General features: G+C 47.4%; 2 non-coding genes across 2 annotated transcripts; one reads left to right on the top strand and one right to left on the bottom strand.

Moving 5' to 3' along the window:
- Positions 1–5810: 5810 nt before the first annotated feature.
- Positions 5811–5883, top strand: TRNAM-CAU (transfer RNA methionine (anticodon CAU)). The gene has a single exon. It is a non-coding gene; the product is annotated as a tRNA-Met (tRNA).
- Positions 5884–8083: 2200 nt separating this feature from the next.
- TRNAK-UUU (transfer RNA lysine (anticodon UUU)) lies at positions 8084–8156 on the bottom strand. The gene has a single exon. It is a non-coding gene; the product is annotated as a tRNA-Lys (tRNA).
- Positions 8157–10377: the final 2221 nt, after the last annotated feature.

Below are 10377 nucleotides of genomic sequence, written 5' to 3'. Positions count from 1 at the left end.
GCTGTAAATTTAATAAGGGAAAAGTGAAGGACTGTGTTGAGTGGGTTTCACAGACTTCAATATGTGTATGAAATCACCTGGGGAGCTGGCTAAAATGAAGAGTTCTAACGCCGTAGGTCTAGGATGGGATGTAGATATTCTGCATTTGTGAGAAACTCCCAGGTTAGGCCAGTGTTGCTGATCAGCAGCCCATGCTGTAAGTGACAAGGTTGTTGATGCTTTTGGTCCTGATGGTTCTACAAGTTCTTGTCACATCATTATAATATTAGAACATGAAAGAAAGAAAAAAAGAAAGAAAGAGAGAGAGAAAGAGAAAGAAAGGAAGAAAGAAAGAAAGAAAGGAAAGAAAGAAAACCACAGTTCCAGCCTCACAAGTGACTATGGACATTTTCTTTCTTGTTTTTTAGCTCTTGTCCTCACGCATACACAATTTTTTCCATGGTGGAAGCCATGACATTTGCACGATTTCATGTTGGGTGCATTTCCACCTTGTGTAAGTGGTAAATATATACAAATAATTGTTCAATCACTCCTTCTGTCAGCCAACATTAACTGAGACTCTTTTTTGTGCCATATACAGTAGGTCTACCTGGGGAATCTGAGAGTACAAAATGCACTCCTCAAAGGAGCTTAGGGCCTGTTAAAGAATAGAAGACGGTCGGGCGTGGTGACTCATGCCTGTAATCCTAGCACTTTGGGAGGCCGAGGCGGGCGGATCACAAGGTCAGGAGATCAAGACCATCCTGGCTAACACGGTGAAACCCGGTCTCTACTAAAAATACAAAAAATTAGCCGGGCGTGGTGGCGGGCACCTGTAGTCCCAGCTACTCAGGAGGCTGAGGCAGAATGGCGTGAACCCGGGAGGCGGAGGTTGCAGTGAGCTGAGATCGCGCCACTGAGCTCCAGCCTGGGTGAAAGAGCAAGACTCCGTCTCAAAAAAAAAAAAAAAGAAGAAGAATAGAAGACAAGGGCCGGGCGCGGTGGCTCACGCCTGTAATCCCAGCAACTTTGGGAGGCCGAGGCAGGCGGATCACGAGGACAGGAGATGGAGACCATCCTGGGTAACACGGTGTGAAAACCTGTGTCTACTAAAAATACAAAAAAGTAGCCGGGCGTGGTGGTGGGCACTTGTAGTCCCAGCTACTCGGGAGGCTGAAGCAGGAGAATGGCGGGAACCCGGGAAGCGGAGCCTCCAGTGAGCTGAGGTCGCGCCACTGCACTCCAGCCTGGGCGACAGAGTCAGACTCCGTCTCAAAAAAAGTAAATAAATAGATAAATAAATAAATGAATTTTAAAAAAGAATAGAGACAAGTAAATCAGTGAGAGTGAAGATTTACTCGTAAGTTCTTCCATAGGTGTAAGGGCAGGGTACTGTGTACGGGATCACCAATACAGGCACCTAATCTGAACAAGAATGGCTTACTGGATGAGGTGCTACCTGAAATATGTCTTAAAGATAAGCTATAATTAGGCACATAAAGAAGGGCATGAAAAAATTTTTACCATCAAGTCCTGGCAGAAGCAAAGCTAAAAAGGTATGAATGCCTGGGAAAATTACTAGTTCCTAGTTCAAGTAGACCTGAGCAGAAAATCAAAGGTTCATGGACCAAAGTAAAAAGATGAAGCAGTGGCTGAGGCCTGTAATCCCAGCACTTTGGGAGGCCAAGGCAGGAGGATTACCTGAGGCCAGGAGTTTGAGACCAGCCTGGGCAACATGGTGAGACCCCCACCCCCCCGCCCGCCCCGACACACACTAAAAATACAAAAAATTAGCCAGGTGTGGTGGCACACACCTGTAATCCCAGCTACTTGAGAGGCTGAGGCATGAGAATCGCTTGAACCCTGGAGGCAGAGGTTGCAGTGAGCTGAGATTGTGCCACTGCCCTCCAGCTTGGGTGACAGAGTGAGACTCCATTTGAAAAAAACAAAAAAAAAAGGATAAAGATGAGGCTACAAAGGAAAAAATCGTTACTTTGTGTAGTATACAGTCTCCAAAAACTGACCTCAATGCAGCATATTTTTCAGTCGTTACACCCTTTTGTAGTCCATTCCCACAGTGAATCTTGGCTGACCTAACAAAATTATTTTATTGAGGTGATACTGTGCCAGTTCCAGGGCTAAGCCATGTGAAATCTCGCACCTTCTGACTTGGTTTTCTGGAATGCTAAATCTTGCGATGCTCCCTCTCAGAATCCAGTCACCATGCCATGAGAAACCCAAGCCACATGAAAAGGCCATGGCTAGGCACTGTGGGTCACAGTCTCAACTGACTGAGGTCCTAGCAACATCAACTGCCACTGCCAGTTATGTGAGTGACCAATCTTGAACATCCCCAGCTCAATCAAGCCTTCAGAGGAATGGAGTCCTTGCTGACATCAGGTGGAGCAGAATCACCCAGGTAAGCCCAGTCTATTCACAAAATTGTAAGAAATAGTAAAATGGCTGGCATTTCAAGACATGTGTTAGTTTTCTGTTGCTGTCATAACACATTACCACAAATGTAGTGGTTATAAAAAACATAAATTTATTATTTTAGAGTTTTTTAAGACAGAAGTCTGGTATGGTCTCACTGTGCTAAAATCAAGGTGTTGGCAGGCTGCATTCCTTTCTGTTGGCCCCAAGGGAGAATCTGTTTTCTGCTCATTCAGATTATTGGCAAAATTCAGTTGTTTGCAGTTGTTGGATCAAAGTCTCTGTTTTATTGCTGCCTGTAAGCTAATGGCCACTCCCAGCTTCTAAAGGCTGCTGTGTTCCTGGGCTCTTTAAAACCAGCAATGGTGGATGGTGTCCTCAGATCACACCTCCCTGAACTACTCTTCTGCTTCCTTTTTCCACTTTTAAGACTCTAGTGATTAGGATCATCTCTCCATCACAAGTTCCTTAACCTTAATCACATCTCAAAGTCCCTTTGCCATGTAAGTTAACATATTTACAGTGTCCAAGGATTAGAAGGGGCATACTTTTGGGTGGAAATAGCATTATTCTGTCTATCACTCCATTTGGAATGGTCTCTTGTATATTGGTAGGAAGTAAGAACAAACTGTGAGCCGTATCTTGACAATACTAAATACTTTGAGCTTTCCCTAAAAGGCTATGGAGAGATAGAAAAGTGTTCTGAACAGAGAGGTCAGTATGACGGGTATTTTTCAAGCTCTTCTTGCCAGTTCCGTGGAAGCAGAGCCACAGCTAGCACACAGAGTGCCTTTGGGCAAATAATGCAACAGTAAGGCTGGGCGCAGTGGCTCAGGCCTCTAATCCCAGCAGTTTGGGAGGCTGAGGTGGGTGGATCACCCGAGGTCGGAAGTTTTAGACCAGCCTGGCCAACATGGTGAAACCCCGTCTCTACTAAAAATACATGGTGGCGCATGCCTGTAATCCCAGCTACTCGGGAGGCTGAGGCAGGAGAATGGCTTGAACCCAGGAGGCAGAGACAACAGTGAGCCAAGATCCCATCACTGCACTCCAGCCTTGGCAACACAGTGAGACTCTGTCTCAAAAAAAATAATAAAATAAAAAATAATGCCACAGTAAGCCATTTTGGTGGATGAATTACAGAAAGACAACCCTCAGGGCTGATGAAGCATAGAAAAGGGAAGATGTCAAAAGTCCTCTCTCCAGGACTCTTGACTTAGCTCTCAGTGCTCAGGTCATATTTCAGCCCCCATTCACCTTCTCTGGAAATCTTTTTTTGTGGGGCCCCAGTGGGACTCCCTGTGTAGAAAAACAATGGGAGACAAGCAGGGCTAGAAGCAAATCAACCAAACTGGAGGCTGTTGCAGTAATCCAGGAAAGATACAGAAGGAGGAGAAAGAAGAGGAGGGAAAACGTCTCATGTAAAACGGTGGTGGTAATCTTGTATTAGAATAAAGGAAACACACTCAGAAAAACTGAAGACACAGAATTCATAAGATGTGGGAAGTACGGGGCCGGGCGCCGTGCCTCACGCTTGTGTGTAATCCCAGCACTTTGGGAGGCCGAGGTGGGCAGATCACAAGGTCGGTAGATTGAGACCATCCTGGCCAACATGCTGAAACCCCGTCCCTACTAAAAATACAAAAATTAGCTGAGCATGGTGGCGCGCACCAGTAGTCCCGGCTACTCGGGAGACTGCGATAGGAGAATCGCTTGAACCCGGGAGGCGGAGCTTGCAGTGAGCCGAGATTGGGCCACTGCACTCCAGCCTGGGCGACAGAGCGAGAGACTCCATCTCAAAAAACAAAACAAAACAACAAACAAAAACAACTCAGAACTAGACAAAATCACACTCCCTGAGGCTGGGTGCGGTGGCTCACGCCTGTAATCCCAGCACTTTGGGAGGCCGAGGTGGGCGGATCACGAGGTCAGGTGGGCGGATCACGAGGTCAGGAGACCAAGACCATCCTGGCTAATATGGTGAAACCCCGTCTCTACTAAAAACACAAAAAATTAGCCGGGCGTGGTGGTGCAGGCTTGTAATCCCAGCTACTCTGGAGGCTGAGGCAGGAGAATCGCTTGAACCCTGGAGGCAGCTGTTGCAGTGACCCAAGATCACGCCATTGCCCTCCAGCCTGGGCGACAAGACTTACGAAACTCCGTCTCAAAAAAAAAAAAAAAAATTAAACTAGCAATACAAACTAGCACTATGTAGACACAACAGTCCACAGTCGAAGACCGAGTGCTACGGTCAAGGCTGAAAACGCTAACATCGCTCATTTAAGTCGCCTCACTCAGAGCGATGCGCGGTGCAAGGTTGTCACCATCAGCGGACAGGGGAAAAACGGCGACAACTACAAAAGTGGGATAACCTAAGCCCTATTATCTATTGGCAATAAAATCAGTGTTGCTTTCGGCCCTGGGGCAGGGATGGGAACAAGGATGGGGTTGTCACTTTTTGTGTGTATATATTCTCTCCAACCTATCGCCAAAAACTAAAGCCCGGCCTTTTCACATCCCAGGTAGGGTTTTCCTGGGAGGTGGGTCTTTGAGTGCTAAACCCCAGACAATCCCCTGGCAAACAAAGACAGTGGAGAAGACAAGCTTTTCACCCCTTCCTGCTATTACTACCGCTCTCACATCCTAGCAGATGCCCAAGAGTTTGCACCAAGAGCGCCATATTCTTTACACCATGAAGTTGCATTTGTCCAAATCCCTTTGGACTTCCTCAAGACCGAGACAGAGGCGTGATCGGGGAAGACTGCAGTGGGTTGAAAAGCCAGTGGGACTTAGGGAGGTATGTTTTTAAAACAGACGGCCTTACAAGGAGTTTGCTGTACATTAAGACGGCCTTACAAGAAGTTTGCTGTACATTAAGACGGCCTTACAAGAAGTTTGCTGTACATTAAGACGGCCTTACAAGAAGTTTGAGCACATGAGATAGCGACAGGTGGAGACGCCTGTCAAAGGACATTGTTTTGTTGTTTAAGATAGTAAACGCGTCAATGCTTCCGGATGGGAAACGCCGGATCACTTTTCCTGTGGGAAAGAACCAGTATGGAGGGAGAGAGGAAACAAGCCGTTTTCCTGTTCTCTCCAGACAAAATGGATGGACACCCGTGCAGGTTAACTGTCAGGTTTCTGGACAGGACATTTTGGAAATTTTCCACCTAAGGTGAGAAGTGGGGGGTCATCAGTTAAGAATAAGAGGGGCAAAAGCAGCGGGATCAGCAGCGACTTTCTTCATCTGATTCAGGTTTTGGAAGCTGTTGAGCTTTTGAGAAGTTTCATAAGAATATTTTATTTTAGAAATTTAAAATAAAGGTAATGTAGACAAAAATGTTTAAATAAAGTAAAAATCAGTATTGAAAACATCCGATGAGAACCGCTAATCGTCTGCCTCCTTAGCGCAGTAGGCAGCGCGTCAGTCTCATAATCTGAAGGTCCTGAGTTCGAACCTCAGAGGGGGCAGTTGCCATTTTGTCCTCAACTTCCAAAAATAACTGTATTTGTTCAGTATACAATTATCTCTATAATTCCCGGGCCCCGCATATGTTGTCAGACAGACGAAGTCTCAGCTCTTTGTCCCGACGGCTTCTCAAGTTCTAGTAAATCTCTTTTAGTTCTTCTTATGAGTATCATCTCTTTCCAGTGGGCTTGCTGTTTTGTCCGAGTTCTTCTGACCTCAATTCCCTCGTGGGACAGTATCCTTCTACTGGTGCAACTTAATTTATTGAAAAAATGAATAGACAGATGAAAACCTGATATTCAATTTGTTGTGGCAGCCCTAGGAAACTAACGCACCATCCCTTCTCTCACTCACCAACCTCCCATCACATCAACCTCAAGCTGTTTTATTTTCTTCATAGAATTTTTTACTATATAAAGTTTCCTTGTTCTTTTATTTTTTAACGTTTTTATTGTCTGTTGCCCACCCATCCTCCTAGACTGTAAATTCCGGTAGAGACTGAATTTGTTTTATCCACTTCTGTATTTTCAGTGCCTAGCACGGTATCTGATAAACAAGTATTTCTCAAATCAATCACTTAATTTGCATATTAAATGTTTTGGTTTTCTTTCCATGCTTCTTGTCACTATCTTACTCCACACAATCAACATCTCAAACTTAGATTACTTGCAATCATCACCCCAGCAGTTACACATACTGAAATTCATCTTGCAGGCTCTACCTCTCTGGCCCAGTCCGTGCTGGAAAAAGAGAGGGCTCTCCTTAGGCCTCTCCTCCAAAATGTCTGGACCTCAGGGGTCTGTATTTCAGGACAGCTCTCTTAACAGTTCATTCTGGTGCCGACTTAAGGAAGCGTTTTATAGGGAACATCTTAACAGTTTCGTCTGGACCCTAGGCCTCTGGTTCTAGGAGCCTGCATCTACCACAGCTAAGGAAATGCTGTTAAAGATTTGGGAGAAGCCTAAGAGCCGGGTTGTCTGGCTGTTCAGGCAGCTCTTCAGAGACTGCTTTATCCTTATTGGAGCCATCACAATTCAGAGTCTGTTCCTCTCCTTTGCAGAATCAGACACTATTTTTATTTTATTTACTTATTTGTATTATTTATTTTGAGTCTCACTCTGTCTACCAGGATGGAGTGGAGCCGTGCGATCTCGGCTCGCTGCAACCTCTGCCTCCCGGGTTCAAGCAATTCTCCTGCCTCAGCCTCCCAAGTAGCTGCGATTATAGGCGTGCGCCACCACTCTCGGCTAATTTTTGTATTTTTAGTAGAGACTGTTTCACCATGTTGGCTCGGCTGGTCTCGAACTCCTGACCGCAGGTGATCTGCCCGCCTCTGACTCCCAGAGTGCTGGGATTACAGGCATGAGCCACCGCGCCCCGTCAGAAATTATTTTTATTTATTTTTATTTTTATTTTTTTTTGTGACGGAGTCTCGCTCTGTCGCCCAGGCTGGAGTGCAGTGGCGCAATCTCGGCTAACTGCAAGCTCCGCCTCCCGGGTTCACGCCATTCTCCAGCCTCAGCCTCCCGAGTAGCTGGGACTACAGGCGGGACTACAGGCGCCCGCCACCACGCCCAGCTAATTATTTTTGTATTTTTAATAGAGACGGGGTTTCACCGTGTTGGCAGGATGGTCTCGATCTCCTGACCTCGTGATCCGCCCGCCTCGGCCTCCCAAAGTGCTGGGATTACAGGCGTGAGCCACCGCGCCCGGCCGGAAACTATTTTTAAATTCACCTAGAGTTTTTAAGACTTGCAGGACTGACTCACGAAAACTAAATGCCAGAAACATGCCAAGCCAGAATATGAACATATTATAAGTTTCTTGATAATTGATCAGTATATTCCCTCCTATGTAAAATAAACTCTGCACTGGAAAGCAAGTAACAACAGAAAATTACTTTGGCACCTGTAAGCAGAGTAACAGGAATAACAAAATATTAAATACTTCGTATTCTAAGGTTATCCTTAAATGTTAGTTTTCTTCCGAAAATCTGGGGCTATGTCACTGTAGAGGGCCCATGTATTCACCTTACTACTTTTATTTTGCATCAGAGTTACTTGCCTATTTGTGGTTTAAAATTTGGGGCTTTATAGGGTTTGGTGAATTTTTGCAGTATATGAAATCTGTCCCTATAAAACGACACTTTCCTTTTTGGCTTTTTCAAACATGCCAGAATCAGATACTAAAAGCCACCACTTGCGCCCGAACAGGGACTTGAACCCTGGACCCTCAGATTAAAAGTCTGATGCTCTACCGACTGAGCTATCCGGGCTCCCTGTGACGGATTTCTTCCTGCACGTTCTAGTGAGTAAAAAGGTGCAGAAACTTCATACGGTTCAATTTAAATCGTATCCATGTTCCTTTTCTTTATTCCCATCTATGCTTTTGCCCCCTTTGAATATGGCTCACAGTTATTTTTGTCCCCAACTCATGGAAAAAATTAACTCCCATCTTTGTGTAATGTACTCCAAACAATTACTTGTAAAAGCAATGTATAACTACAGACGTAATCGCCGGGTTTGTCTTGTCTTTAGTCTTCAAATGTTATGCTCGTCTTCCCTGCGACCTAAAGAATACCTGGCACACGGGCGCGGTGGCTCACGCCTGTAATCCCAGCACTTTGGGAGGCCGAGGCGGGCGATCACAAGGTCAAGAGATCGAGACCATCCTGGCCAACATGGTGAAACCTCGTCTCTACTAAAATACAAAAAAATTAGCCGGGCGTGGTGGCGCACGCCTGTAGTCCCAGCTACTCAGGAGGCTGAGGCAAGGGAATCGCTTCAATCCGGGAGGCGAAGGTTCCAGAGGGCCGAGATCGTACCTCTGCACTTCAACCTGGTGACAGAGTGAGACCCCAGAAAAAGAAAATGTTTTGAGAACTTATTTTGAGCAAGGCTCTCAGCTTTGCCCCGGGTTTACTGCAGTGGAGAAGTACTACTGAGAGGTGACAGCGTACTGGCAGTCCTCACAGCCCTCGCTTGCTCTCGGCACCTCCTCTACCCGGGCTCCTACTTTGGCGGCATTTGAGGAGCCCTTCAGCCCACCGCTGCACTGTGGGAGCCCCTTTCTGGGCTGGCCAAGGCCGGAGCCCACTCCCTCAGCTTGCAGGGAGGTGTGGAGGGAGAGGCGTGAGCGGGAACCGGGTCTGCGTGCGGCGCTTGCGGGCCAGCTGGAGTTCTGGGTGGGCGTGGGCTTGGCGGGTCTCGCACTCGGAGCAGCCGGCCGGCCCTGCCGGCCCCGGAGCAATCAGGGACTTATCACCTGGGCCAGCGGCTGCAGAGGGTATACTGGGTCCCCCAGCAGTGCCAGCCCACCGGTGCTGCGCTCGATTTCTCGCCGGGCCTTAGCTGCCTTCCCGCGGGGCAGGCCTCGTGACTGCAGCCTGCCATGCCTGAGCCTTCCCCTACCTCCGTGGGTTCCTGTGCAGCCCAAGCCTCCTCGACGAGCACCGCCCCCTGCTCCACGGCACCCAGTCCCATCGACCACCCAACGGCTAAGGAGTGCGAGAGCATGGCGCGGGACTAGCAAGCAGCTCCACCTGCAACCCCAGTGCGGGATCCACTGGGTGAAGCCAGCTGGGCTTCTGAGTCTGGTGGGGACGTGGAGAATCTTTATGTCTAGCTCAGGGATTGTAAATACACCAATCGGCACTCTGTATCTAGCTCAAGGTTTGTAAACACACCAATCAGCACCCTGTGTCTAGCTCAGGGTTTGTGAGTGCACCAATCGACACTCTGTGTCTAGCTGCTCTGGTGGGGCCTTAGAGAACCTTTATGTCTAGCTGAGGGATTGTAAATACACCAATCGGCACTCTAGCTCAAGGTTTGTAAATACACCAATCAGCACCCTGTGTCTAGCTCAGGGTTTGTGAGTGCACCAATCGACACTCTGTATCTAGCTGCTCTGGTGGGGCCTTGGAGAACCTGTGTGTCCAAACTCTTTCTAACTAATCTGATGGGGACGTGGAGAACCTCTGTATCTAGCTCAGGGATTCTAAACGCACCAATCAGCGCCCTGTCAAAACAGGCCACTCGGCTCTACCAATCAGCAGGATGTGGGTGGGGCCAGATAAGAGAATAAGAGCAGGCTGCCCGACCCAGCATTGGCAACTGCCCTCGGATCTGTTTCCATACTGTCGTGAACCTTGTTCTTTTACTCTTAGTAATCAAATCTTGCTACTGTTTAGTATTTAGACCCAGGCTGCTTTTTGTGAGCTGTAACACTCACCCCGAAAATTTGCAGCGTTTCTTTTGTTAAACCAGCAAAACTACGAGCCCGTGAACAGCTCCAGATGAGCTGCCTTAAGAACTCATAACACTCACCGCTAAGGTCTGCAGCTTCATTCCTGACCCAGCGAGATCACGAACCCACCAGAAGAAAGAAACTGAACTCATCAGAAGGAACAAACTCCAAACGGGGCCGTCTTAAGAACTGTAACGCTCACCGCGAGGGTCTGCGGCTTCATTCTTGAAGTTAATGAGACCAAGAACCCA

This window comes from Pongo pygmaeus, chromosome 5, assembly GCF_028885625.2.
Source record: "Pongo pygmaeus isolate AG05252 chromosome 5, NHGRI_mPonPyg2-v2.0_pri, whole genome shotgun sequence".
NCBI classification, from domain to species: Eukaryota; Metazoa; Chordata; class Mammalia; order Primates; family Hominidae; genus Pongo; species Pongo pygmaeus.
Note: the sequence above shows the minus strand (reverse complement) of the source record. Positions and strands in the feature narration are given on the sequence as shown.